At 41.8% G+C, this 26,333-nt stretch overlaps 1 protein-coding gene across 1 annotated transcript in view; it reads right to left on the bottom strand.

The window, feature by feature from the left end:
* Window positions 1-26,333, bottom strand: part of nexmifb (neurite extension and migration factor b) — a 45,602-nt gene that overhangs the window by 13,300 nt on the left and 5,969 nt on the right. The gene's annotated exons all lie outside the window — the stretch shown is intronic.

The following is a 26,333-nucleotide window of genomic DNA, read 5'->3' as shown; positions in this document are numbered from 1 at the left end:
CTATCCTCTAGTGGCCATAGTAATCGTGACTGGAGCAGTATGAAGAGGAAAAAAGTGCACATATGGAGAAGGATGGGGTGGATTGATGGATGGGTCAAACACAGGACTTTCACCCAGGGGACCAGGGTTTGTGTCCTGTGCAAAACCAAAAGTCAACATTTGCCATCTGACAAATTAAGTCCAGTATTCACTCTATTTTTAGCCCTGTTTAGGTCTCCACCAAATCCTGGGGGAAATTTCTGGCTCTTAAGTTGCCAAACACACCACTATGTTTACCAGTTAGTCTCTAATGGGTGGTGTTTGCAGGCCATGACACCAAAACAATGAGGTTGATAATTCTCATTTACATTTAATAATAATTCTATTTGTGTGTCTGGACTATAATAGATACTTACTATAGGTGTCTATATTTTAGTTTGAACCACCTCTCAACACAAAGCTCTGATTGGTTGACATGAAGATTGCTTCTCGGGTAATATTTGTGCGGCAGCTGAAGACAATAATTTCATCTCTGACACACAGCGAGAGAGAGAAACATTTCTTATCTGTATATCTTAATTCACCATTGCCTTCTACGTATGCTTTTGCTACTGTGTGTCTTTTCTGTCAGCTGTTCAGTGTTGTATTTGATCAAACACACTCACCTAAAATCCCTGACATGGCCACGGCGATGGCAGAGATATTGTATCCGCTTGAGATAATCATCGTCAATCACAGGCTGCTGAAGAGCCCACGAAGCATCTGATAGGTAGAGATTCACTATGAATCAGGATTATAGAGTTGGATCTTTATCGGCGCAGTACAACCTGCAGAGCTACATCAGGACAATTGTAATCACTGTAACTTCAAAGGCCTCAGAGTAAAGGTGCGAGCTTCTTAATGCATACAATCCAACTTTTTCTCAGGAGACTGTACAGTCAGTTAAAATTTTGTTCCTAATGAGATCATAGTTCTGCTTAGACACGGTATGACTGACACTCTGGCAGGATCTCAGCTCAGTATGTGGCTTCAGACATAAGTGGACTCACTTATCTTTTAGCTATTATTTGCTTAAATGTTCTGTTACTTATCAGATAATTACACTCCCTTTTTATGGTCAATGTGTTGGTCATGAACTGACAAATGTCTTCTCAATAAATCATCAATGCAAATACCGTTCCTAAATACAGCATGTACTGTAATTTCAGTCTTGTTCTAACAGCAAAATTTCCGATAATTCTGTTGAGTCATTTGTTTAAAGACATCTTTTGAAATTATATACTTTGGTCACGTGATAACAACTAAACCAGAGCAAGTCTATCCAGAGGAAGGCCACGAGATATTGAAAGAAGAAGAAAGGTGGACCAGTCCATATGACATGAAGTGCAAGGCTTTGAAGCCAATTTGTCACAGTGGCCAAACTGTTGAGTGACAGCAATGGCATCCATCATGTGATTGACATTGACCCAAAAAGAGTTTTATGCATACACTTACAATGAGAAAGAAGAGGTTGTAAAACAGAGGATACATTTTTTTGAACGTCATAACCTCATGGAATGACTTGTTTCACTATCAAAATCTGATCCATTTGGTCCAATAACATTTGGAAGGAGAAGAGCCGCTTGATTAAATCATTTTATCCCCATTCGAGTTAGCAGAAGACTAAACTGGAAGTTAGCAGTTGGGCTGGTGGAAGCGTTTACCCTATGGGCCACACAATGCAGTAGGATATGCGGAACATCTGGGTAGTTTTATGCCCAGAAATCAAACTATTTTGGCTTCATGCACCACTGAGCAGCTCTCAAATATAAAAGGAACTGATCCCCGCTCTAACATATAACGCACCCGCACAATGCTGTATCCTGTTCTCTTTATACATCCATGATTAAAAGCTCCAAGCACTAACCATATATAAAGATGGATGACATGACAGCTCCTCAAAAGCAACGTCAAGAGATCTTGACCGCCCCTTGGTGGCTGGCTGCAGTACAAATATGACCAGATGAGACATAGGCCAAACTTAAAATCTACTACACATAAAACAGATTTTAGGTAGTTCTTATCACACTGATGTATGTTCAAGTGTTCATTTTTCAAGTTTGGCTTAAATTAAGATAATAGATATATATTAAAGATATAGATTTGATGCTATAGAAAGTGTGATTCACAGCTGAGTCCCGCTCACACCGCAGCTAAAATCCTGATCACTCCTGCGCAGACTCCAAATGATGTCACCAGTGCAAGATGGTAGCATCCCGCTCAAGGATGTTTTGGCTTCTTTTTTTTTTGGTAGCGTTTTGTATATCTTTACATGTCAATGGCTCCAAGTAAGTACCATTTATTTTATTGTAACCACCCTGGACAAAATACACCAACATTAACAACTTGTTGTCAAACTGTGTTGTATTGCATTACATTGCAAGCTGTTTGGCACTTTGTCTTCATAAGGGCAGTACTTACAGTAACTATTGCATTAGATTGCACCGCATTCTCCAAGTGTATTATAGAAGTGTATTGTGTCAATCATTGTTATTTAATGGAGGAAAACCATCACAGGTTAATCCTCTGATTCAGGGATGCGTATGTGGAATATTAAATAGAAGGAGACAAACATGACGATGATATGAAGAGAATAGGAACTTGTTTTATTTAGTTTTCGTGATCAATGCATTAAGAGACTTAGAGTTAGCTCACTACGTCTGTTTCTGTGTTTATCCTTCGTGCAACCTGAAGGGGACCGAGAGAGATAAGGAGAGGGGAGAAATAGGCAGAGGGAAGGTCAAGAGCGTAGAGAGAGACAGACAATTACAATACATCGCTGCATGCTTACTGAGAATGTTTCTGCGTGTGTTTACAATGCTGCCATACATGTACAGATACTCAGTAAGAAACAAGACTCCTGCATAAAACAAAAGTGATGGAGTCTACATGGGGACGGGGGCCCATCTGTGAATGACAGAGAGGAGAATGGCAATAGGGCAAGCAGTAGGCGAGGTGTTAAAAGTTGATTAGGTTGTTAAAGGTCACATAGTCAGACCTCATCAGCTGTCCCACTGGACCACAAGAGGCAGCTCAAGGCCTCAGCACTTGTGCTAATGAGACAGAAGCAATGGCATCCTTGCTAACATATGGATATACCTTTCTCCCATGTACAGCAATCTACTTATGGTACATGAAAGTGCACGCCAGTTCCTGGTTAATGTGATGACGATCAAACACACACACACACACACACACACACACACACACACACACACGTAAAGAGGAAGAATGGATGAAGTATATCAAGCTAAATTACTTGCAAACACACACACATGTTAACACACCATAAACTTATACATTACAGATTAATTTGCTCATTTGAGCAAATCTATGTTTGGTCCCCCCACTGCTCTTGGACGGTCAGTCTTATGAAACAATTGCGTATTTAATGAGGCTCTGCATACAAGCTCACACACACACACACACATCCACATACATGCTCATTACATACACAGTGCCCCCACTCAGTAAAAAGATGCTGATGTACGACTAACTGCTGCTATATACAGACGCATGTACCACCCAGTAACACAGAGCCAAAGCTACCAATCATGACCAACCCTTTAAACTCACGAGACACACAAAGCCAGACACGCGTACAAACACATATTTGCATGGCATGCATCGAATAATCTTTACTGCAACAGCGAAAAAAGGTCAGCCATCAGAGATGCAATTATCATATTTCTAACAGGTGCATTTATTAGAGCTACGCTTCATTTGCTTTGCTGAATCTAAATCAGGCCGGGGGGATTGAGGGCCATTACACCGCAGTGATCAGTGCTAATACAGTGACATAATGTCCTGCAGGTTTACATGCCTGCAAAGGCACTCAGTCAATGCCTGTTTCTGCTACAACAATGCCTGTCAGACACATTATGGGTTGAAGTGATCAATATTTTTTATTACCGCCACTTTATTCCACCTCTCTCACATAAGCTGCAGAATAATTGACATTTACGCAATGTTCAGTGCCACCGGCTTTCTTTTCTTCACAAGTGAACATATGTCTGTGTATGTGTGTTGCTCACTGTTAATGAACATGTGCTGGCAATTGGCTCTGGTCGTGTATTAGACAGATCTAATCGCACAGAAGCTTACTGATCTGTGTGTGTGTGTGTGTGTGTGTGTGTGTGTACCTGTTTGTATATGTCAGACACTTTCTGTATTACTGTATAGCTGTACTGTTAGAGGGCTTCTTATAATGAGGAGCCCTTAAAGGTGAGGCTGGATCACAGAAAAAGGTCATCAGAACAAGAAGTGATGATGGTCACTATGGTTGCTGGCCTCCATGGTAGCCAATCACAGCTGAGAAAAAAAAAGAAACAGCACATGTAGTGACACATTTACACTGTACCCATTTTAATTCAGGTCTGCCTAACACGGAGTTGGTGTAAAATCACACTCAACATCAGTGTTGGCTACTGCCATCAATGGCTAATCAATAGAGCAGTGCACCTATGGGAGACATGTTCCATTAAGTCCGTGGGTCAATGTGTTTGCCAGCAGATAGCACTGGTTTATTTTCCCTGACGCTTGTCCCCAGGTCCTATACCCCACATGCTTTATTAGCTGCCCTGCTTGGCTCCATTGATGTGTATCAATGGTCACCCTCAGAGTACTATCAAACAGTGATTCTCAGGAGGCAGGGGGGGGTGAACGCATGTGACCTATGACCTCCACCCCATGACCCAGGATGACCCTCAGTTAATTGGGTGTGTGTGTTTACCAAGCAGCTGGCCTACTTGCACCATTACGCCACTGTCAGAAAAAAACTGAATCACATTTGCAACACAGACACAAATACTATAAATGAGTTATGACGCAGAGGTGGGCTAAATATTGAGTGAGATAACTAACAGACAAAAAACTGCAGCCAAGTTTTAACTGCCCAGTATGTTATTGGCTGTTTTTTTTTAAACGAAACCGTGAGAATGTGGGTTTAATTTTCACATCAGGTCATTCGGGTTGATATTTTCTTTTTCTGTCAACAGCGAGCTCTTTTGTCAGCACGTACATGTCATCACTACACAGACTTACAAACAGAATGTGAGAACACGTACGTAACACAAGAGCTAGTAATTAATGAAATGACCTCTGAATGCTGCATGTTCAGCAACCACCTCTCATCACAGCTACACACACACACACACACATTCACACACACACACTAGAATAGAAGGCCTGTCTGTAGCTGGTGGAACCTGCCAATTATTCTGTACTTTACTGGACCCTCGCTGCATCGGAGGTGTGATTGGAATAACAACCATCCTCCGAACTACGCCATTCTCCATTCCCTGTAGGGCAGCACTGAACCAGCAAGGGAAGGAGGAAGGTAGCATGACGAGAAGGTAGCGACAACCAGTAAGAGGATGCTTGTGAGACGGAGGAAGAAGAGAGGGTGAGAATAAGCAAAAAGCCAAGGATTACATGATGAAAGAGAGGAAAGGAAGGAGAGGTGGAAGAAGTCAAAGCTGGGGCTCCCTGGCAACATGCAGAGGCAGAAGCAGTGTGAGAGTGAGTGCTGTCTGAGTGACACTCACTCTCATATCCCCCCCTCTGGGGAAATAACCCCCTTAATCCAGCGTGCTCTTTCAGATAGACAAGATCACCCTTCTTCTCCCAGCAAGGATATGAAACGCTCCCCCTTGTGATTCAAATACCAAGGATGAGGGCTGGAAATCGAATAGACAACAATGTGACGTGGCGCAGCGAGAGAAAGACATCAATGTCCCTATCTCCTCCTCTCTGGCAGCTGACTCGCTGCCACAGAAAGAGGCACAAAGTCATTGGTTAACACTGGAGAGAGTGGCCTGCTATTGGCCCGTTTGTTGGGAGGTGGCATAACATTGGTAGTAACAATTTCAGATAGTGAGGTGCCTTTTTCCTGAAAACGGCAGCCTATTATAGGGAAAATAAATCTTATTTAATGTTAGAGCATTTGTGCATTTATGTTACGATGTGCTGTGCAGTTTTTTTTGTCTAAAGTAACTGGCCTCAATATGCATATCCTTTGCCTTGGTTTCTGAAAATCACTTACTATATCCTTCCTGCTGTTTTTAATGCCTAGTCCCTCTTAGTAATATCCTTTTTAATAAGCACACACAATGTGACAAACACTTGAAGACAGAGTTAATTAACAGTACACAGGCCTGGACGGACCACGGAATCAATAAAGTAAAGGCGGGCCCGGTCGCAGCAGGCCGAGCGGCAGGACCCGCCAACACGCAGCCTTTCAGTGTAAACCGAGGGAGGTCTTTTTCTCTCCATACTGGTAAATCACTCCACAGCCAGGCTGCTTGGCACACAGAGCGAACTGCAGTGCTAGGCCGACACAGTGTGATATTATATTAGCATTACAAAGGCTTTCCCACCATCTGTGACACACAGTGGAGAAAAAAAAAAATCACTTTTCTGTTTCCAAGCCCTGAGTGCTGATGTTTCCATAGGTTCTGTGAGGAGGGCTGATGGGAGTGTGGCTGGGGATGACAAACGAAACATGCATTTATTACAGCCTCTCCGGCACGTGTGATTCACCTTCAGTACAGTACATGCTGTACGTGTAAGACACTCAAAGCCTCGCGGTTATTCTAACCCTTTTAACTTGAGTTCAGGGTTAACAAATATGGTTATTCACAGCCATTATAGACCTATTAATGTTACAACACCGCTGCACTTTGAGGCATTTCTACTCTGATTCAAAAAGATAAACCGCCTTTATGATCATATCACACAGTGTATGATATAAAAAAATGCATAAAGTGTTGTGTTCTCCTCAGTGAGAGCAGATAGAGTTCTGTGCTTCACTCAGCGGCCTAGGGGAATGAATAGACTTGGCTCGTCCACACAGCTCTCCTTGCTTTCCACTGTAGCCTGTTGTCACTAGCCCCTGGTCGTATGCCAGTCGCCTACTTGGCAGGGAGAGGTGCTGTACAAAGCAACTGGCAGGTCTGGTAAATAATGCTGATGGAGTGTGATAGAGAGAGAAGCATCTCCTTTATTCCACACAGCTACTCTATCTGTTTCAGCGGGGAGAGAGGAGAGACAAATGCTGTTTTTTTTCCTCCAATCTATTCGACTGGATAAGCAGGAGAAAAAAAATCCCGACCTACCTAGCTCCCCTTTGTGTTATCTTTCATGATGTTTGCCAGCTTAAGAAAAACCAATAGCCTTCAGCCAATGGCTTACCAGAATACAGACACTGCAGGAGCAGACAACCTGCCAACAGCTGGGATTTACAGTTGAAACTTCATGCATACAATTACACAGATGAAGGAGGGACAAGTGGACAATAGCAATGCAGCGTTGAGGGGAAACACTCATCCAGGCAATCATGCAAAGCCCTCTACTTAGTTAGTGAAACAGGAAAGAGGGAGAGCGAAAGAGAGAGACATGATTATCAGTCGCCGTACGACTGACTGCAGAGTTCAAGCTTTGATATCAACACAGAAACATGATCACCCTCCTGCACGAATGCTGTGACTCTTTCGACAACGCTGTTTGAAGCTTAAATTCTGTCATTATAGCATAGAGATCTGCAGTAGTACCCATGAACTGTCATAGTTTGTATATGTGGCTTTGTGTGTGCTAAGGCATTGTCAGAGCTGAACCAGGACCAGAAATACCACAGTAACACTGCTCATTATCACTAAAATGATGTCCCACCATCAGTGAAGGAGCTTATCAGAGGCTATATGAAATAGAAGTAAGCCCTGCATTGTGAATGTGCACACATTCAGTGGCTTCAGTAGGCGATGGACGCATGAATACTTATCAGTAGAAGGGGAAAAAATCCAGTAAATGACAGCACATGATCTCATATAGAGGCTCTTTGCCAACCTGTAATCCATATTTGGATGAATACACTGCACATGTGGACCCCCTGTCATCCGGTGTGGATATTAACTGGGAGTATTACTGCATATAAAGAGCACGTATGGCTCAGTGGCAGTATATAAAGCCACTCTCATCCCTGTGGGAGTGTGAAGGGTCAATGAGGTTTTCAGCCTAGTGTAATATTCCTGTCACTGAGTCTAATTCTGAAAACACCTGTAGATGCATCCGGCACCCTCCCTTTCAGTAAGCGTAATTCGCATTAGCATATGGCCCAGAATATCCAGCCCGGTGAAGCAGTCAGGAAGACAGCCTGGTGAGAGCTAAGGTAGCAGGGTTAGCACTCCTGTCAAAACCAATATCCACCTCTTGAAGACTAGACTAGGGAGAGGCAGCCAAAATCATCTGCATAAAGAGAGGCACTAAAATCACCTCTCATAAAATACGACTGGGGAGCCAGCTCACACTGGTTAAAGCATGATGAAAGGAATGGAATCCAGCACAGCTCCCTGTTTGTAGATAATCAAACAACCCTGGCGCTAAAAGCATGGCATTTAAATTCAATTGTGAAAGCTGCTGCCGTCTGAGAAAAAGGAAAAAGACGCGGAAAGAAAAATAGACCCCTCTTGTTTTGAACTCTGTGGGAGTTTAACAGATGTGTTTTATAATGTCTCCTATTAGAAATAAACACACAAACCCTAAAAACTGAAAAATAGTTAAAAGTGCACTTGGCATACCCTGAAATAAACGCAACGGTAATTGCGTCAAATGATGAGTGATGGGTAATGCGATGGAAACAATAAAGACTTATTAAAGTGCAGGCTGTGGTGTGATTTCATGATGTCTTCAACCCTGAGCATGACAACCATTCCTGATCCCCAAGGAAACAGCGGTACATATTAACCAGCAGGTGATGACAATATATCACATGGATTATTATCACATAATATCAGTGCACAAGATGTCCTTGTTGCTACAAGCCCGGCACCTTGTACAGCAGAGGTGAAGAAGTCTTTGAAAGAATGTCTTTAATCCTCAAAATGGGATTAGTTAATATATGTATCTATGGGGTAAAATAACATCAGTGCACATCAAAGAGCCACAATACGTTCACTGACACAACAGCAGGCTTTTACACTTGGACTGCAATGTAGTGGTGCGGCAAAGCAGCCGAGGCACCAGAGAGAGAAAGAGAGAGAGAGAGAGAGAGAGTATGAATGCCTTATTACAGTGTGTGAAGTGGAGCTGGGAGCAGGGAGGGAGAGGGGAATGTCTCAGTGACAGAGGCAGAGGCTGATGAAAGCCCTGCACAGAGCAGCCGAAAGCGCCGACACATGACACAGCTCATAACTGCTCACCATCCAGGACAGGATCACATTCATGTAGCACCCTCTCTCCTTCATGTATATTTAAACACTTGAAGCTCCAGTTCAATTTCAGCTAAAAACAACACACATTTATATATTTATATATCTATGTATCTATACTCACACACACACATATATATATATGTATATAAATATCACACAGCAGTGAGCTGAAAAGACGAAGTCGAAGTCGAGGATGACCCCGAAATGGAAAGATTTGTCTTTACGTCATTGCTTCATTTTAATTAATAGAAAAATTGAGCAGGCTGCAGTGGCTCTGACACATTAAGACTGTGTGATCTTCACACATGGGTGTATCTTCAAGGCCCTTGGTGTGTTTGTGTATGGGTGTCAATGTGAGAAAGTGTGTGGGTGTATTTGCTTGACTATATCTTTGTGTAAGAGGAAAAGGGAATGACGCGGTGGTGAGAGCAACCGAGCAAGAAGGAGAGAAAGAATATGGACATGAGCGCTGAGAGTGAATGAGAAAACATGGTGGTGATGGTAGAGAGAGAGACAGAGAGAGGTGGTAGTGGTGGTGTTGATGGGGTGGGGGTTCTCTGTGAGCCCAGGGGGTAGGTAAGATTACAGATGTACACACAATGTTCTGGAGCACAGGCCAAGGGCTGAATAACAGAGTGTTGCTGTTTCTGCAGAGCTGCTTGCTTCAGCTCACTCTGTGCCTTGTTCTGCTCAATGCCCAGGGCAGCCATTCAGAGACGCTCCCCCAGTAGCAGCGCAGATACATTCTCATATCCCAAATAGTTCCTCCAACAGATCGGCACTGTTGTTGATGAGCCCTTAAATTAAAAAAAACGAAACACCTAGGGTAGAAAAAATCAATAAGGAGGCTCACATTTTCTCCTTTGTAACATAATTTGTCCTCGTCCTCTCCATGTACATTTCCAGCTCCTTCTCCTGTTATAACACATATGTTTTGTATTATTATAATCATGTTCAAATGTAGGGCAGTAGGTAATGTTCCTTTCTTAGCCTCCCTGCCATTGTCATTATCGTAGTAACTAAATTACGGTGATACTACAATTATCTCAACTGCGATGTAAACATCCAGGCTCATGTTAGTCAAGTTAAGGCAGAAATAACCTGATTAACCCGGATTACATTTCAATCTTGTGAATTACTGCCACATGTAGAGAGATTAGTCTAACTTCTAAGTTCTCAGTCTGCACATGAGCGTAAAAAAGTGTCTCTCCGAACATGAAAACTGGCAGGGTTTTGGCCTTTTTTTGAATCATAAACTCAAAAACAATAAACAAAGGAGCACTTTTTTTTCTCTTCTTCTCTTAATTTAAGATATTTTCTGCAGGCTGCAACAAACACTTTTAACACCACGGCTGATCTGAAAAATGAAAATCACGTTTGCGCAGGTTACAAAGAGACATTGTTGTTATTCGTGTGATTGCTTTACTTTCTTCCTAATTAACTGGTTATAATATACATGTAAACACAGACTGTCTCACTGTTTGCATTTGCATTTTTAACATATTGAGTAAGTACTGGATGTGGTACAGTGCCATAAAACTGGGTATGAAAACTTTTTCTTCACCAGGGCTGTGCATTTGACAGTTATGTACTGTGCAGTGACAAAAGGTACAAATTCTGTACAGGGTTTTCTCGGGTGCATGCTGCAGTTGTAGAAACAATGCTGTCGGCGAGTTATTTTTCAAATAATATATATGTCAAGCAGCTTGACTTTGTTAATTTCCTTCCTCTATCCTCCATTCTTTCACCTGTCTACATTTTGTTTACAATTTATCTAAAAACAAAACTGAGGATGAATCTGTTGTTGCGAGGCACAGGCAGAGAATGGAAAAGTCATTACCCTGATCTAATTATTTACTTCAACTTAAGAGATCAACGCTTCAGAAAACAGCAACCTGGCTCGGATTTATAGTTACTAAACAGGTGATTTAAATCGACTGGAGAGGAGATATACGTATATACATATATAAAGAAACCAAAAAGCACAAAGAACAAAAGTCCAAATGGAAACATTCAAATTAATTTAAAAATGTTGACTTTAAATATTGAATTTAAGTATTATATACACTGGAAGGAAACAACTTAGGGCACTTAGGTAGGTTGTGTAAGTGTAAACTGGGCATGAGACTGCTACGATGTGGATGAAGTTATGTTTAGAAGGGGCGTGTCAGCGAGTAGGCTTGTATTGTGCATGAGTCAGTGCCACAGAAAATCTGACACAAAAAAAGCAGAGCGTAATACAAGCATGATCACTAGCAGCTCAGGAAAAAAAAAAAAAAGAGTAAACCCAAAAGCATCCAAGCAGCCTTAGCTTGGCAGCTGCTCCAGTCAGCCTCACTGCTTACTGACTGATCTGCCATCACAGGTCACAGCGCCAACGAAAAAAACAGCAAGTCAGTTCAGAAGAGCTTCATGGTACAGAGATCTGACCAGTAAGCTATAATGTTACTGTACTGTATGTCGACTGTTAAAGTACCTACCGTGTTATTTTACTATTGTTGACATAAAGGGAGAAGAGCTATTTTCATGGCATCTCTTGGTAGGTGCACATGTAAACCTCTCCAGAACACACATAAACACCTTCAAGCTTCACTGTAAATCTTTATTTCAGTACATGCCTATCAAAATGCTATTTTTAACACATTTACGTTATGTGGTCATTCACCTGCTGGTAGGACGTACATTATGAAGGCCTGACAGCAATCAGCTGGTAGCATTATCTCCAATTTGAGGAATGGTTGGCACATTTCCAAAGCATCATGCAACTCTACTAAAACTATAATGAAAATACAAATCTATGCACTTTTCTGCACATGCTGGCTATTCCACACGTTCATACTGTGCACATAGTACAAGCACTATTGGAGAGGGGCACTGCTATTTCTTATTGGGGAGGAGATAGCAGAAATGCAATCATGAAAACAGCTTCAGTAAAACGCATTCGCTTTCACACGTATGGATTTAGCTGCTGTGCGTTGTGTTTTCATCGTCTGTACATAATTGTGCATAAGTGGTGTTGATTTGTTTTGTCACCTTGTATATTTTTTCATATAAACCCTCTGGAAGAATAGCTGGTCAGATACAGTATCTAACAGGGTACCAGATACACAGAGTGACACCGTGAAGGCATCCCTCTCTTACATCATCCGTTCGTTAAAGCATATTCAAGCTGCTGGATATTCTTCTGAGCTGATCTGATTGTTAAAATTAAATTCATTCCTAACCAACAATCATCCTCTTGTAACCCTCTTCAGACTGTGCAGCACTGATCTCTGGTCACCCATATTGATAAAATATTTGGGCCACACCCATCTCTTTTTTTTCAAGGGAGTCCTGGCCAAGACAGAACAGCAGCACGAACGAAGAGCAAGTCAAACCAAAACAGACACAAGACACAGATAATATTACAACACATAGTGGTCTATAAAATGTAAATGCTAAAAGTACAATCAGCTAAAACAACAACATCTGGATGATTCATTCTCTTGCTCTTTCGATGTGGATTTAAAAGCATTCAAAGAGATCAGATCTCTACGAAAATTTGGCACCGATAAGATATAAAACTCCCTAGAACGCAGCGAATATTGTCCATCACATTTTTTAGAAATAAAAGAACAGAGGTATGTTGGGAGTAACCCGGGAATTGCCTTGTATATAAAAATATACCAGTGAGTACGTCTGCGGGCTGGTACAGTAAACAAGGCCATCCCACCCGAGCATAAAGCTCACGGTGGTGAGTCAGGGCGTTACAATTTGTTATAAACCTGAGTGATGCATGATAAGCTGTGTCAATCAGTTTCAATCCCTGCGCAGGGGCACGCATGTACGCAAGATCCCCATAGTCAAGAACAGGCAAACATGTTGCCGCAACAAGTCTCTTTTTTTTACACTGAAAGAAAAAGACAACTTGTTTCTAAAATAGAAACCTAACTTCAGTTTTTTTAACCAGGCATTGTACATGCTGCTTAAAAGTCAGGGGATCATCGATTAAGTTTGCACTTGTTGTTGGGAAGAGAGAAACGCTTTCAGTTGACTCGTTCTTGCTTACGCATGCTGAATAGCCTTTTAAAACTACATTCCTGTACTTACAATTGACCTATGATTGAAAACAGTTTGTACTTTAGTGTTGTATGATGGTATGTCACGCTCTTTAACACGTAAAATTATACAAAATAATTCTACAAAAAATGAATGAATATTTACAGTTTTCTCCATTTGTTTTGTGGATCTGACAGAGCCCACACTGACCTGTAGACCCGCCCCCTGATGATCATGAATATTTATGAGAAAACAAAAGAAAGAAAAGACATCCATAATAATATCACACAGTGTCTCAATTGAATGTTGTAAAGTCAGAAATCTTGACCCTAAGCATCTCGGGGCAAAACATCAATGTTATCTGAGCCTGTTAATTCAAATTCACCTCTGGCCTAAAAAACTATGAGCTCAATAAACAAGCAGGAAATGTATTAATATATTTCATACAGTAGTAAATTGTAGCATGTATTTATATTACAAAAATAAACTGCATGCGTGCGCAGCATTCACACTGTTTCTCTGGTCGTATAACCACAGTTTTTAGAGCAATACCTCTACATTCAAGGTGTTGCAACACTGCTTGACTTTGGTGTGAAATGATTAAGGTGACAAAAAATACAGGATTATTATATAATTACTGCAGAATTAATACTGAATTCATGGTGACTTTTGAACCCCTAAAGCTATAACGTATTCCCTTCCTCTTTCTATATGAACACAGTTAGATTGTTGCATATTAAGGCAGGCTGAAGAGGTCAAACACAGGCAGAGCGTGATGTGTTCATTATCCTGAAACATGGGGTTTCTGTGTGAAACTGCTGTGAGGGAGGAGAGACTGACACAAAGCACGTTCCTGGACTACGCTTTTAGACTGGCAGCTCTCCGGTCAAAGGCTGACTGCTAAGACCTCTAGGCTGCTGCAGCAACCTTTTTGAATAAGATTAACATTTCTATCAAAACACATCTTTGCTTCTTAGTTCAAAACAAGTTCAGGGATGAGAATAATATCACGGAAAATATCTGCTGTGAAACGTCAGATTGGGTTGACTCTTCATGACCAAGAGCAATAAAAAGTGAGTGAAACTCAATGGTGCTGCTGATTAAACAAAATTGAATTCAACATGTGATTTTGCAGGTAAGTGTTACACAGCCTGTGTCCTTTCCTACCTACAGTACATCCATTCTTCTTAACCACAAAGTTGCTTTTTTATTAAAGATTGTATCCAACAAAGATGATGCACTGTGGCTAGAAATGCAACAGGAAAACATTTGTACAGTTCCAACGAACAATTGTTTACATTCACTATAAATCAGATGATTATTATAATTAGTTAATTTGCCTAAAGCACACAGGTATTTAGTAGGTAGGTAGTTTATTAACATAGAAAACTACAAAATCAGGATGCTCTGATGCAAGGACTTAAAACGCGGACCATCAACCACCATGACAAATAATTATAAACCAAAGAAAAACAGCAATCCAGCTTTTATTTCAGTTTTGACTTTGTGACGTAAAAACATGAGCATTCATTGATTATCAAAAGTATAGGTGATAAATGTCTTATTAATTAATTAATTGTTAACAATTGCGGTATTGAAGTACCTGCCAATGCCGAGCACTACATATAAATACTGTATATATGTATATATATACTGACAAATGTTATTTGATACATGCTCTATTCACCGATCTCAAGGTGCATCTGAGATCAGTGCCATCATTATCAACCAACCGATGTGAGCGATGTGAAATATTATCAGCATTTCCTTTGATTTAAAAGTGCATTTGTCGATCCAAATCAAGGTTACAGTGCGGTTTTATCATTGGAACAGTGCCTCAACTTCACCACAGCGTCTCTCTGACCTTGTTAGATGCCCCTTTTTCCTAACAATTACAGCCCAGTATTAGGCTTTTGTCCTGTGCCATGCTGTGGTGGCCTTGCAGCCTGTATCCAGCTTCTCCTGTTTGAATGACAGTTGATAAAAGCCCTGGGCTTTCGCTAGCGTCACCACCACTATGTAATTCCACTGCAGGGGAGTGTGCTTTTAGCTATGAAGCCCACTGCTACAAGAGCACTAACGACACAGGCACAAACCGTTGCCAAATTGCCCTTAAGCTCCAGCAACATTTCATCTGACATTTTATTGACAGAGACAATTGTCTCTATTCTAACCGTGTGTTATTTCTTGTATTGCATCAGTAGCCCTGCAAATACCAACACCAACACTGGAGCACAATGGCAAGAGATAAGGCTGGTAGCTGCATCAAAAACAGCCACCCTAATTATGAGGGTCCGCATTAAAATTTCATAACAAAAAACAAGATGACAATAAAGCCTCTCAAGTCAATAATGCACCAAGGCGGCACAATACAAAATTATTTTCAACAATGCAGAAACCTCAAGTAAAATACTGAACCCAGCTTATTTATGCTTGCAAAACTGTGTGTGTGTGTGTGTGTGTTGTGTGTGTGTGTGCTTGTCCCTGTGTACATGAGTGCATATGTGTGTGTAAGAGAGAGAAAAGAGAAAGAGAGAGAGAGACCTTGAGTGCAATGGGAGGAGTAGATGCTGCAGCATTCAGGGAGGGAAAGCAAAGCTAACTGTGAGTCAGACTCTCTCTTTCTCTCTCTTCGGCCCTTTCCTCCCTCCTTCCACTTCCACTCTCCCCTTCTCCTCCCTCTCTCAGCACTTAAGCAGCTGCCTCCACTTATGCAGGGCACATTTCAGATGACAGGAGGGAGGGAGAAAAAAGGGGAGGAAGGGAATGATGGGAGGGGGTAGCAGGAGGAGCAAAGGAGGAGGGAAACAAAAGGTTGCACGATGATTGCACAACGATTCAAAAAGCTGCTGAAGGGGGACATTCCAGCCTAGGTAAGGATGCTTCCCCCACCTCCACCTCCTGCTCCTCCTCCAGCTCTAAAAAAAACCCATGCTGCTATACATCAAAGAGGAGAAGGTTAACCGCTAGACATAGTAACCTCTGTAATAGAACTGTTTTCTAATGACCATCAAAGAGTGTTTACTACCTCCGGGCCTGTGATTAATGGCTGTATGCACGGGCAACCTCCTATTTCACATCCTCTCTCCTCGTACTCAGAGATGGTGAGAGAGATGTAAAGAATATGACAGCTGGGATGGAAGAGCCCTCTCGATGCTCCTGCAGGATTTTTCAGGACATGACCGTTGACCTCCTGACCACTTCTGTGACAAATAAGAGTCTAATATCCAAAGATGGAAGACTCATTTAACACCCAGCAATGATACCTTTATTGTGCTTTTGAAAATGTAATGATTGGATGACAATGCAACAATGGGAACAATGAAAATGATGATTCATTTTCCATGACACGATATATGCCAGTTTAAACAATAAATGGCAAATATTTGACAAAGTTTTATTTGATCAAAATATTATTACATTCACATTCAGAGCCCAGTCTTTACCGGTCATGTCTTGAACCTCCCTGTTTTCAATGACAATGCATTTTTCAGATAGTCTACTGGTCAACGACAGGGCAGCAGACAAAGCAGATTGTTCAAAAACCCTTTCACTCTTCCCATCAAATAAAACTGTTTTTTATCATCTTGACTACAGAAAATACAGAAAACTACAGGGGCCCAATGCATCCTGGTAGCTCACCTGGTAGAGCATGCACTTGATGTTTAAAGGCTAAAGTCCTTACCGCAGTGGCTTGGGTTCAATTTCATTTCACGGCCCTCTGCCACATGTCAGCCCTCCTCTCTCCACAGTATCCTGTCTATCTGTGGCTGTCACCAAAGAACTAACAGCTACTGTAGAAACACGGCGGTTCAACCCACGATATCTGTAGATATGAAAGTCACTCACTCTAAGGATAATTCTTATTTTCAGGTGATTGTACAATAATAATGTAGTTGTGCATGGCATACTTAATTTCTGACATATTCTGTAAACACTCCTAAATCTGTCACACGGGACCTTTAAACTAAACCGAAGGCATAAACATTGTATCTGTCTTGTTAATGGATTTATTATGTAATGTAATCATTTTGCTGAAGATATTTTTCAGGCCTGATGAAACCTTTTTGAAAACTGACTGGTAGTATGTCGGTGCTAAATTCAATAATTACGTCCATGTATTTTAAAGCTGGGTAGCTTTTGTTTAGATGTGAACAATGCGGCGAAACATTTCACTGCATAATCGTGTGTAATTATTAGTGACAAAAGGGTAGTAAAGTTGTTATATTGTAAGGACTCTTCCCCCTGTGTGGATGGATGGGCATTAAAGATGACTAAGACTGTGACTCTAGCAGCTACCAGAGAGGAAGCTGAGGTCATGCCCCCCCCCCCAACGCCTCTATCAACCTTGTGGAAGCTAGTGTCAAGGGGTAAAGAGGCTGCAGGAGAGGTGCAGGATATGCTGCTGCTGCTGCTGCTACTACTACTACACTGATTACAGAGTGAGATCAGCAAATTGGCTGCACAAATCATCCCAAATTTGTCAGATTAACATTTAATTTAGAGGTTCAATAAGTGAGAGTTTTACTGTTTTATGACATGGGTTAAAATAAATCACAGTAAGACAGCTGGTCTGTGGTTATATTGGTTAATAACATTACTCACTCATTATGAGTGTGTTGCAGTTAATTTTTATTTTATTCTCTGCTGCTCATCATTGGAGGTCAGTGATATTACTATTTAGGTATTTTGCAACTTTTGATAAAACTTTTCTGTACTGTAAACTTCGCTGGATACAGCGTAGCTGTCTGTATGTACTGTAAACTAGCCAGCATACACAATGCGCTTTAAAACCATGAAAATTTGGGGAAATTTACTCATTTGCTTTTTTTTCTTTGAGTTAGATAAAGACTGTGCATTATGCACAAAGGAGCCAGGAGGCGATTAGCTTAGCTTAGCATAAACACTAGAAGCAGGGGGAAACAGCTAGCCTGACTCTCTCCATTGTTCAAATATACACCAACCAACACAACAATGTCTTTGTATAAACATGTGGGTGGCAACTTAAAATGTCTTTGGTGCAATTACTTCAAACATAGTCAAGTTACTTTGTTTCTTAACACAAACCTGCATTTATTATTATATTATCATATCATTCGTGTTGCTTCATACACAAGAACTGTCACCAAACTCTGCAGCTGTATTGGCCTTTTAGCCGCTCTTAACACATGATTTATTGTTTTGGTTTTACCACTCACAAAATGACTTTATGGTTTAGCTAAAGTTGTTCTCCTCGAACCTCGTAGGCAGATTATTCCAGCTAAAAAGCTGAAAAAACATCTGTATATTTCTGTCCCTTCCCAGCACCAAACAGCAGAGAAAGTTAGCAACTTGCAGGTGAATAAAGTCAAGGCCATTTTTTTCAGGAGCTAATAGACACAAAAACCGAGACTGAATATCGTACTGACAGATCCGGCGGATGGAAACATGACTCTATTGCTCAATGTGGCTTTTGGATTTTTTGTAAGTTGTTTTTATTAAACGGCTGGAACATTTACTGAGTGTTTAAGTGAGGACGTAATGATGGTGTTGTAAGTGCCCAGCCCAAATGAACCATTAAAACTGAAACATTAGCATATGATTATTTTTTGGGGGGCAACTGGCAACTAACTATTTAGTGGAGGCAGGATTGTAGACCCCGCAATTTTCCACCTAGGCTAAATACTCGGATCTCCTCACCAGTCAGTCACAACAGAATTTTACTGATCACTTTTAAAGCCTGTCGGGGTCTGGCCTCGAACTACATTGCCAGCATGCTAACCCCATACAGGCCAGTGTGTAGCCTTAGATCCTCAGGCAGGTCACTTTATTGTTTCAAGATCGAGGTTCAAAACAAGTGGTGACCGCGCCTCCTCCATCAGGGCCCCTTGAACCTGTACAAGGAGGTAAGGCTTGCATGTTCAGTGAACTCTTTTAAATCAATCTCTTTAAAACACGCCTTTTTTGTGATGTCGTCTTTGAACTTTTTCCTCTTTTTTTCTCCTGGTTTATTCTTTCACCTCTTTATATTTGACTTTTTTCCTGTCTGTTAAGTGAAGAACAGCTCAGCTTTTAGCAGGTCCAGCAGATCTGCAGCATCATTACAGCCAACAAGCAATTCATTGAAAAAGGGTGATTAAATCCTGCTTTAGCACATCGCTTCACTTTCTTTAGAAATAATTGCAAATGTTTGTTTTTTTTAAATACTATTTATTATTTCATGTTACTGAAAGGTGATGAGTTTCTACTGCATGGATGGATGGAGTTTAGTTTCTTCGGTTTCTGTACTTTATTTCCAAAAAACAAGCATTGTTCAGTGCCCAAAGGGACATGAGCAGGTTGGCTATACTGGTGAAAAAATAAAATAAACTAATGAGATAAGGAGCAGGAAGACATATACACAGTTTGAGACATCAAGTGATCAAAAAATATTTTTTTCAGGAGACTTACGAGTAAGTGTTCAGTGGAAAGATCAGCTGCGTCAATGGCTTCCCAATTCCTTCTTTTCCAGCACAATAAATGTCCTGCTAATGCGTCCACAGTCTCTTGAGCCCAGACAAAAGCAGCTCATTGATGACAGCTCAATAAGTGAGCATGGAGGTCTGTCGAGGGCTTTGAGGAATTTCTAGTCAATACGTGACCGTAATGGATTGCACATGGCGCGTTTAAAAACTGTATTTTAGCCCTGGAATTGCCATAGCGGCAATTTGCCAACTTTTATGACACTAGTAACCCCACAAAAATACAATAGCAATGACAAACTATAGAGTTATAAATAATATAAGCAGCTGAGAAACAGTTAATGCACACAAGTGATTGTTTTGGACAATATATTTCTTTTTAAGTTACTTCTTTAAATCTAATAATAATAATGATCCTGAGAAAGGGATATTATTTGGGATATATCACACATTACACCCTTATTATTCTTCTCTTTTAAATCAAGATCTTTTATCAGCACTTTGTTTTTCAAAATGAGAGTCTAAAACGAAGACAGTTTTCACCCACATCACAAAATCCATTCCATTACTCTCACAGTAAAGATTTCCCTTTGTTCTCTGAGCCACAAATTATTTTCCCCGCTGCTTCAGAAGGCGAGTCCTTTACTTGGCTTCAAAACCAAAGGACAGGGGCAGGTGGGGTGGGTGGAGGGGGGCTAGCAGAGGACAGAAGGAGAAGAAAGGAGATACACAGAGAAAAAGAGGGAGAACGAGGGGATGCGAGGGAGGGAGGGCCAGAGAGACAAGACAGAAAAATGCAGAGAGGGGTGCCAGTCAGAGTAAGAGTGTGTGCACAATGTGTCTGTATGTGTTGGAGGGTAATAATGAAGAAAGCATGGGACAAAACAACAGACCCAGTCTGCCCTTTAGACCAACTAAAAACTCAAATCCCAATATTCACCCGTCATCTCCAGGTGCTTATACACCGCCTTCCTTTGATATTTGTTTTCCCTTTTTAAAGTCATTGATGTTATTAGTTTTTGAAACCCAGCTTAGTGGCTTATTGATAGGCAGTGCAGATGGAAATATAAATGGCTTCATAATCTCTGATGAGAGAGAACAACAATTCCTGCGTGAAGCTGCAGCACATCCACGACACAAAAACCCGACACCACAAGAGAGAGTTCCTGTGTTTTCCTGTCCATCGAGACACTCTCGCATGTTGCAGTTCGGTAAAAGGCCACTGAAAACACAGCGGCCTTTACCAGTAATAAATAAAAACCAAGCTTTCCTGTGAAACACTTCATCAGGCTGTATGGAATCAGTGAGGAGCAGTAAAAGGAGCACACTGTCACGGCTTTAATGTGTGTCTTTCTGTGTTCAGTAGAGAGGGGAGGAGGGGGTTAGACTCTCTGATGTGCCACAGCTGAAATTGGCAGGCTATCAGTCACAACCCTGTAACACAATGTACAGCATTTCTAAACAGTATAAAGAGATATGACAGCCAAGAAGGCAGAGAGACAGATTGAGGGAGAGAGAGAGAGAGAGGGAGAGAGGGAGAAAAGATATGGAGTGCAAAGCAGAGTGAGAGTGAGAGAAATGCCATTTTTAGAAGGCTGATGTGTAAGTCTAAATGTTTTCTTTACAACTGGGTCAGAACAGCACATTATTCGAGACTCACAGAACAAGCAGTTAAGTCTTTTGACACTGTCAGATCCAGCTCTTGGTGCAGCAGGTTACATTTCTCATCAGAATAACAGCATCGCAGTCTTCAAACGATACCATATTGTGTCTAAGCGAAGGGGAAGTTGGCAAGCATGTTTGTAAGAAATGTGTGAAGGGGTGGGGGGGGTGCAAGCTTTTCTTTGGACAAATGAGAACAAAGCCCACTCTGCCTCACTGTTAGTAATCAGGCCTATTGATTAGTGGCTATGTGGGTCTGTGAGGGGCCGCAGAAGCCTGGGAGCCAGTGGCTGTGTGCATATGCACAGGGGTATTAGCAGCGCTTATTCTGCAGGCCTGTGGGACAATGCAGCCTCTGAGCGAGGTGATTAAAAGGCCCAAGCTATTGAGCTCCTCCAATCAATGCCCTCCTGTGCTGCTGGACAGAGCTGGAGGCCGCTTCCTAAACAACAGACTCGCACACATAACGATAACATACTATCACCTCCCTCCCCCCTGAAAAGCAGCTTTGTTAAGTGTCACAGGGGGGCAAAGGGCGCCAAATCCCCATTGCCCTGCCGTATCGCTTACCTTGACCACACCACATTGCAAAAGGACTCGCCATTTTCATCATGCGCAATGGCCAATTAAACAAATCAAATACTGGAGAGAAGTAGGAGCTTTTCATTTAAATGGATAAGGTTAATGAGTTATTTGTATGGTTGACGTATTCCGCTGGTTTGAAAGGTTAGGCGCATCTACACAACTGCCCTTTGGAGTGATCTCCACCGTTTCACGCTCCCTCAAGCAGTGGTAATGAGAGGTCACTGTGCTCCACGAAGGCCCTGGGAGCCAACGGACCCAGCCAGACAACCACACAGCCACCGTCATATTACTATTTCCTCCAAAATAAACAGGCCTTGAAGAGACGAACAGGTCATTTCAACCCTTTCTCTTAACCTGCCTCTCTCGCTCTCTTTCAATATCCCGACAAGTGGTCTGCTCTCTGCTCGCCGTGACTGGAGAACACTCCTTCCTCTTGTTTTTTTGGAACATCCACTTTCATATTTTCAATAACGGCAGGATCCTATTTTTGTTTCCTAATGGACCCTCTCTCTCTCTCTCTCTCTCTCTCTCTCTCTCTCTCTCTCTTGTCTTTTTTTTGTCTCTCATCTCTATATTCCATTTCAGAGAACCGGCCTGCCTTCTTTACATCCGCCGCCATAATCAGGCCTACTATGTTTCGTCGCTGTGTGTCTCATCAACACCTCGCTTAATCCAGTCAGAAATAACACATATTGCTGACATATAATTAGTCATGGAAAATATAACTCAATCACAGCGTGATTATGGAATAACATACACGCGAGCCAATCTCGATTTCCATACATTCTCTCCCAGGTCTACGCATGAACTTGGACTTGTGTCGGGGAGAATTGTGAGAAAAGGCCTTGCTTCGCTTAATTCAAACCTATTGATTTGGTAATTATTTCATAAGCCGGTATGTCCAAATACTCTACAGACACAGAAAAGCCCATATCACAGGCGGCCAGGCAGCCTGGGGTGTGTTGCTGTCAGGTTTGCCAGTGTGAGCGGACAGAGGCGGTGGGCTCTGCTTAAGAGAGAGTATTGGACAAACACAAACAAACGAGGCAGCGGCCACTGTGACTCAGTGCTCTAATGAACCAGCGTATTGACTTGCTGGCTTTCTCTTTCTCTCTGCCTCCATGTCTCCCTCTCTCTCACTCTCTCACACACACTCTGCCTCGCTCGCTCTCTCCCCCTGTCTGCTGTGTTTGTATGGATCCCAGCTGCCACTCGGAATACCAATTACTGTAGGCCCAGGAGTGGGGGAAGGAGAAGGAGAGGGATGGAGGAAGAACGGGAGAGAGTGAAAGAGGGATGGTAGGAAAGGCAGCAGAGAGAAGGAAGAAGGGAAAGAAAAGAGGAGAATCCGTAGGGGAGGGAGGAGGGTCGGGTCGGGGACATGGTCGGGTCGCTGGCTCACGATCCAGGAGGTTTGTCCTCACTTGGTGGCCGGGGGAAGCACAGTGTCGTGAGTGATGGCGAGAAGGAGGAGGAGCGGAGGAGGAGGAGGACAGCGGAGGAGGAGGGGGTCTTCATCCCTGATGCTGTGGCACCTCACAAGGAGGGAAAATCAAAAAGTGTCTCCATGTGAGACACGTACATCCCTGATGCTGTGACACTCTTTGCAGCTGACGCACGAGGAGGGAAAATCAAAGGGGACCTTTTTGTGGTTCGCCACAAATAGGTTCACCCCTGCACAGGAAGGAAGGGAGGGGGCCTGTGGAGTGTTTCACAGGCAGAAGTAACATTTTCTCTGTGAATTCTTGGGCTGACGCTGGGCGCCACATCTCCCATTACAAGATAGTTGTGTTTGATAAAGGGATTTGGACCGAGGAGAGCTTTTGGTTCCAATGACACTCCTTCGCTCCCTCTCCCTTTCTCTTCTCTTCTCCAACCACCGCAACAATTCTCATGACAACCATAATGAGCATGCTCACATTCTGCACGATACCACTAATTTGAGAAATTTCCAGCACAAAGACATAATTAGACAAACTAATTAGACGAAGACTTCGCTGCACAGAGATCCTCCGCAGTTCAACTCATCCGCCTACCTGCCGATGACTAAAATAGGAAGCAGCCGTCAAGCCCATCCATGCTTATTCCCCTCAGTTAGTGCGGTGAGATGTTTGTGAGATGGCGCACAAGGGAGAATAACATGATCCCTCCCAAGGGTTGCAGCCGTTCCTCAGCAGCAGTACAGCAGTGTCTTTGTTGTGGCTTTAGTGTCACATAGGGCTAACAGGTCTTACCCAGCCACAGATTGTCTTCCTATTTATATCCGAGGCAGCAACATTGTCGAGATACTGCGTTAAAGCCGGCTGAGAACAATCTGTGCAGGCCAATAGCTATATCTAAGACATATGAATAAATCAGAGAGAGGCACTCAAACATGCCACGAACACTTAAAAATACACAGAGTTCCAGTTGAGGTGTTCGTAGTGAGCTATAGGTGAAGTGGTTGGTTTTCTAATGAAGAATATGAGGAGAGTACTTAGAGAGAGTTGGAGAGGCGAGGGAGGTAGAAAGGTAATTGATTTTAAAAGTGATGGGAAAACCCACAGGTCTCAGGAGGGAGCAGCAAACCGTCTCGACAGATACAGGAGTCCCAGCTGCCTCCAAGAATAATGGAATTAATTCTTAGTCTGATTTAAATACATTTCATAATGGGAACTTAAATTAACATTTCCTAAAGCCCCCAGAGATGGAGTCAAAGTGTAAATTGTTACAAAATGTTTTACTTTTCTCCCGACAATGGAGCCTTTGTCCTCTGAATATGTGTTGCTTGTAGGCAAGTCTGTGTTATCCAAATAGCACCATTCTCCCATTATCATTTTTATATAGTGGAACTTAGTGAAACAACAACACATAAATAATTTTATTATTATATGAATGCCGACTGATTCGTGCACAAAAACAAACTTCCATGCCCACATAAAAGCTCAGGGGGCCAAATAAGCATGTGCACATGGGTACGTACACATTCATATTTTCAACTGCTTGGCAGGCTGTCACTGCATTCACTGTGGAGTCTCAGTAGTTGTGGGCAGATTTGTAAGAGCATAACAGAGAGACAGACTGGTGTTTGTTATTGCTAATATTTTGTCATGTAACTAAATCCAGGTAGCTACGATGCACCCTGGGATTAACGTCACCACAGAGAGCTTCTGTGAGCACCGGCTAGTCTTAAAACAGATAATTCATACACGCCACAACGCATACACATATATGCCTTGCCCCACCTCTCCAGAGGCCTCATCACTGGAGCCAAAACACTGCAGCAGCATACATCTTTGATACCGGGTTTTAAACCTATTAGATCATATGGCTATAAAGTATGCATGCAGACAGTACACTAGCTCTCCCCTGACAAAGAGTTTCCCTCAATGGAATTACCTGCATAAATAAACCATAAGAAAATCCCCAAATAGTGCACACAAAAGGCAAAAAGGAGCGCTCATGCACAGGCATATATATATACACACACCTCCAATGCAGATCTCAAAGGAGCAGGTTATACACAACGTCATTTGAATATAAAAGGAAAATACCTGGTGTTGTGATGCTCCCAAACTATTTAGCCGATAGCGACAGAAACACTGCTGTATCATAACAGAAACAGCAAATAATGAAATGCTCACGCTGGATGTGAGATTACTGGACACTACAGATGAGTGGCAATCATGTACTTTTTGCTGTATCTTCATGGGTATCGCATGTTTTGTCCAAAGGTATAGAAGCTTAATTTAGCTTAATTTAGTTTTTTTTCACTACCTAAAATGTTTTTGTTTTGTTTTTTTACAAAAAAAGTTCAAACTTCTCGCACTCAAGTGTTTATCTTAATTAGGACTCAAATAAACGATTATTTTCCAATTTTCTAATCAGCTAATCATTTTGTTGATAAAATGACATTTTCAGATTTGTATGATTAGTGAAAATACTCTGATTTTTTAAAAAAGCAGCAGATCCTCGCAGTTTAGGTGAAACTTATTAAATTATTTTTTTCCTGTTGATTGACTAATCAATTTATTAACTGAGCCATCCCTTGTCTTAGCACAAAGCAGCCAAACAAGAATTTTACTTCATTGAAAGACAGTCTAAAATGAGCTAAACAATCATTGTAATCAGAAAATACATGATTAGAAATTAAGTAAATAAAACAGAGGATCTGACCGAGCATTCACTGCAGGCTTTCAACACTTGACATTTGAGCCAGCACTGAGAAATGAACTAAAAAATGTTCAAAAAGTAAAAACAAAGGTTCAAAAAGGTTCAATACCAACCTCTAACCAAAAACAGTATGGATGCCTTAAATGTTATAACATTGTAGAACATCACTTTCTTTTTCTTTGCTCTTCTTGCAAAAAACATTTGACATAAAAACAGCTTGAAAAAATGAAAT

The sequence above is a fragment of the Larimichthys crocea genome, chromosome I, assembly GCF_000972845.2.
Source record: "Larimichthys crocea isolate SSNF chromosome I, L_crocea_2.0, whole genome shotgun sequence".
In the NCBI taxonomy this organism is placed as follows: Eukaryota; Metazoa; Chordata; class Actinopteri; family Sciaenidae; genus Larimichthys; species Larimichthys crocea.
Note: the sequence above shows the minus strand (reverse complement) of the source record. Positions and strands in the feature narration are given on the sequence as shown.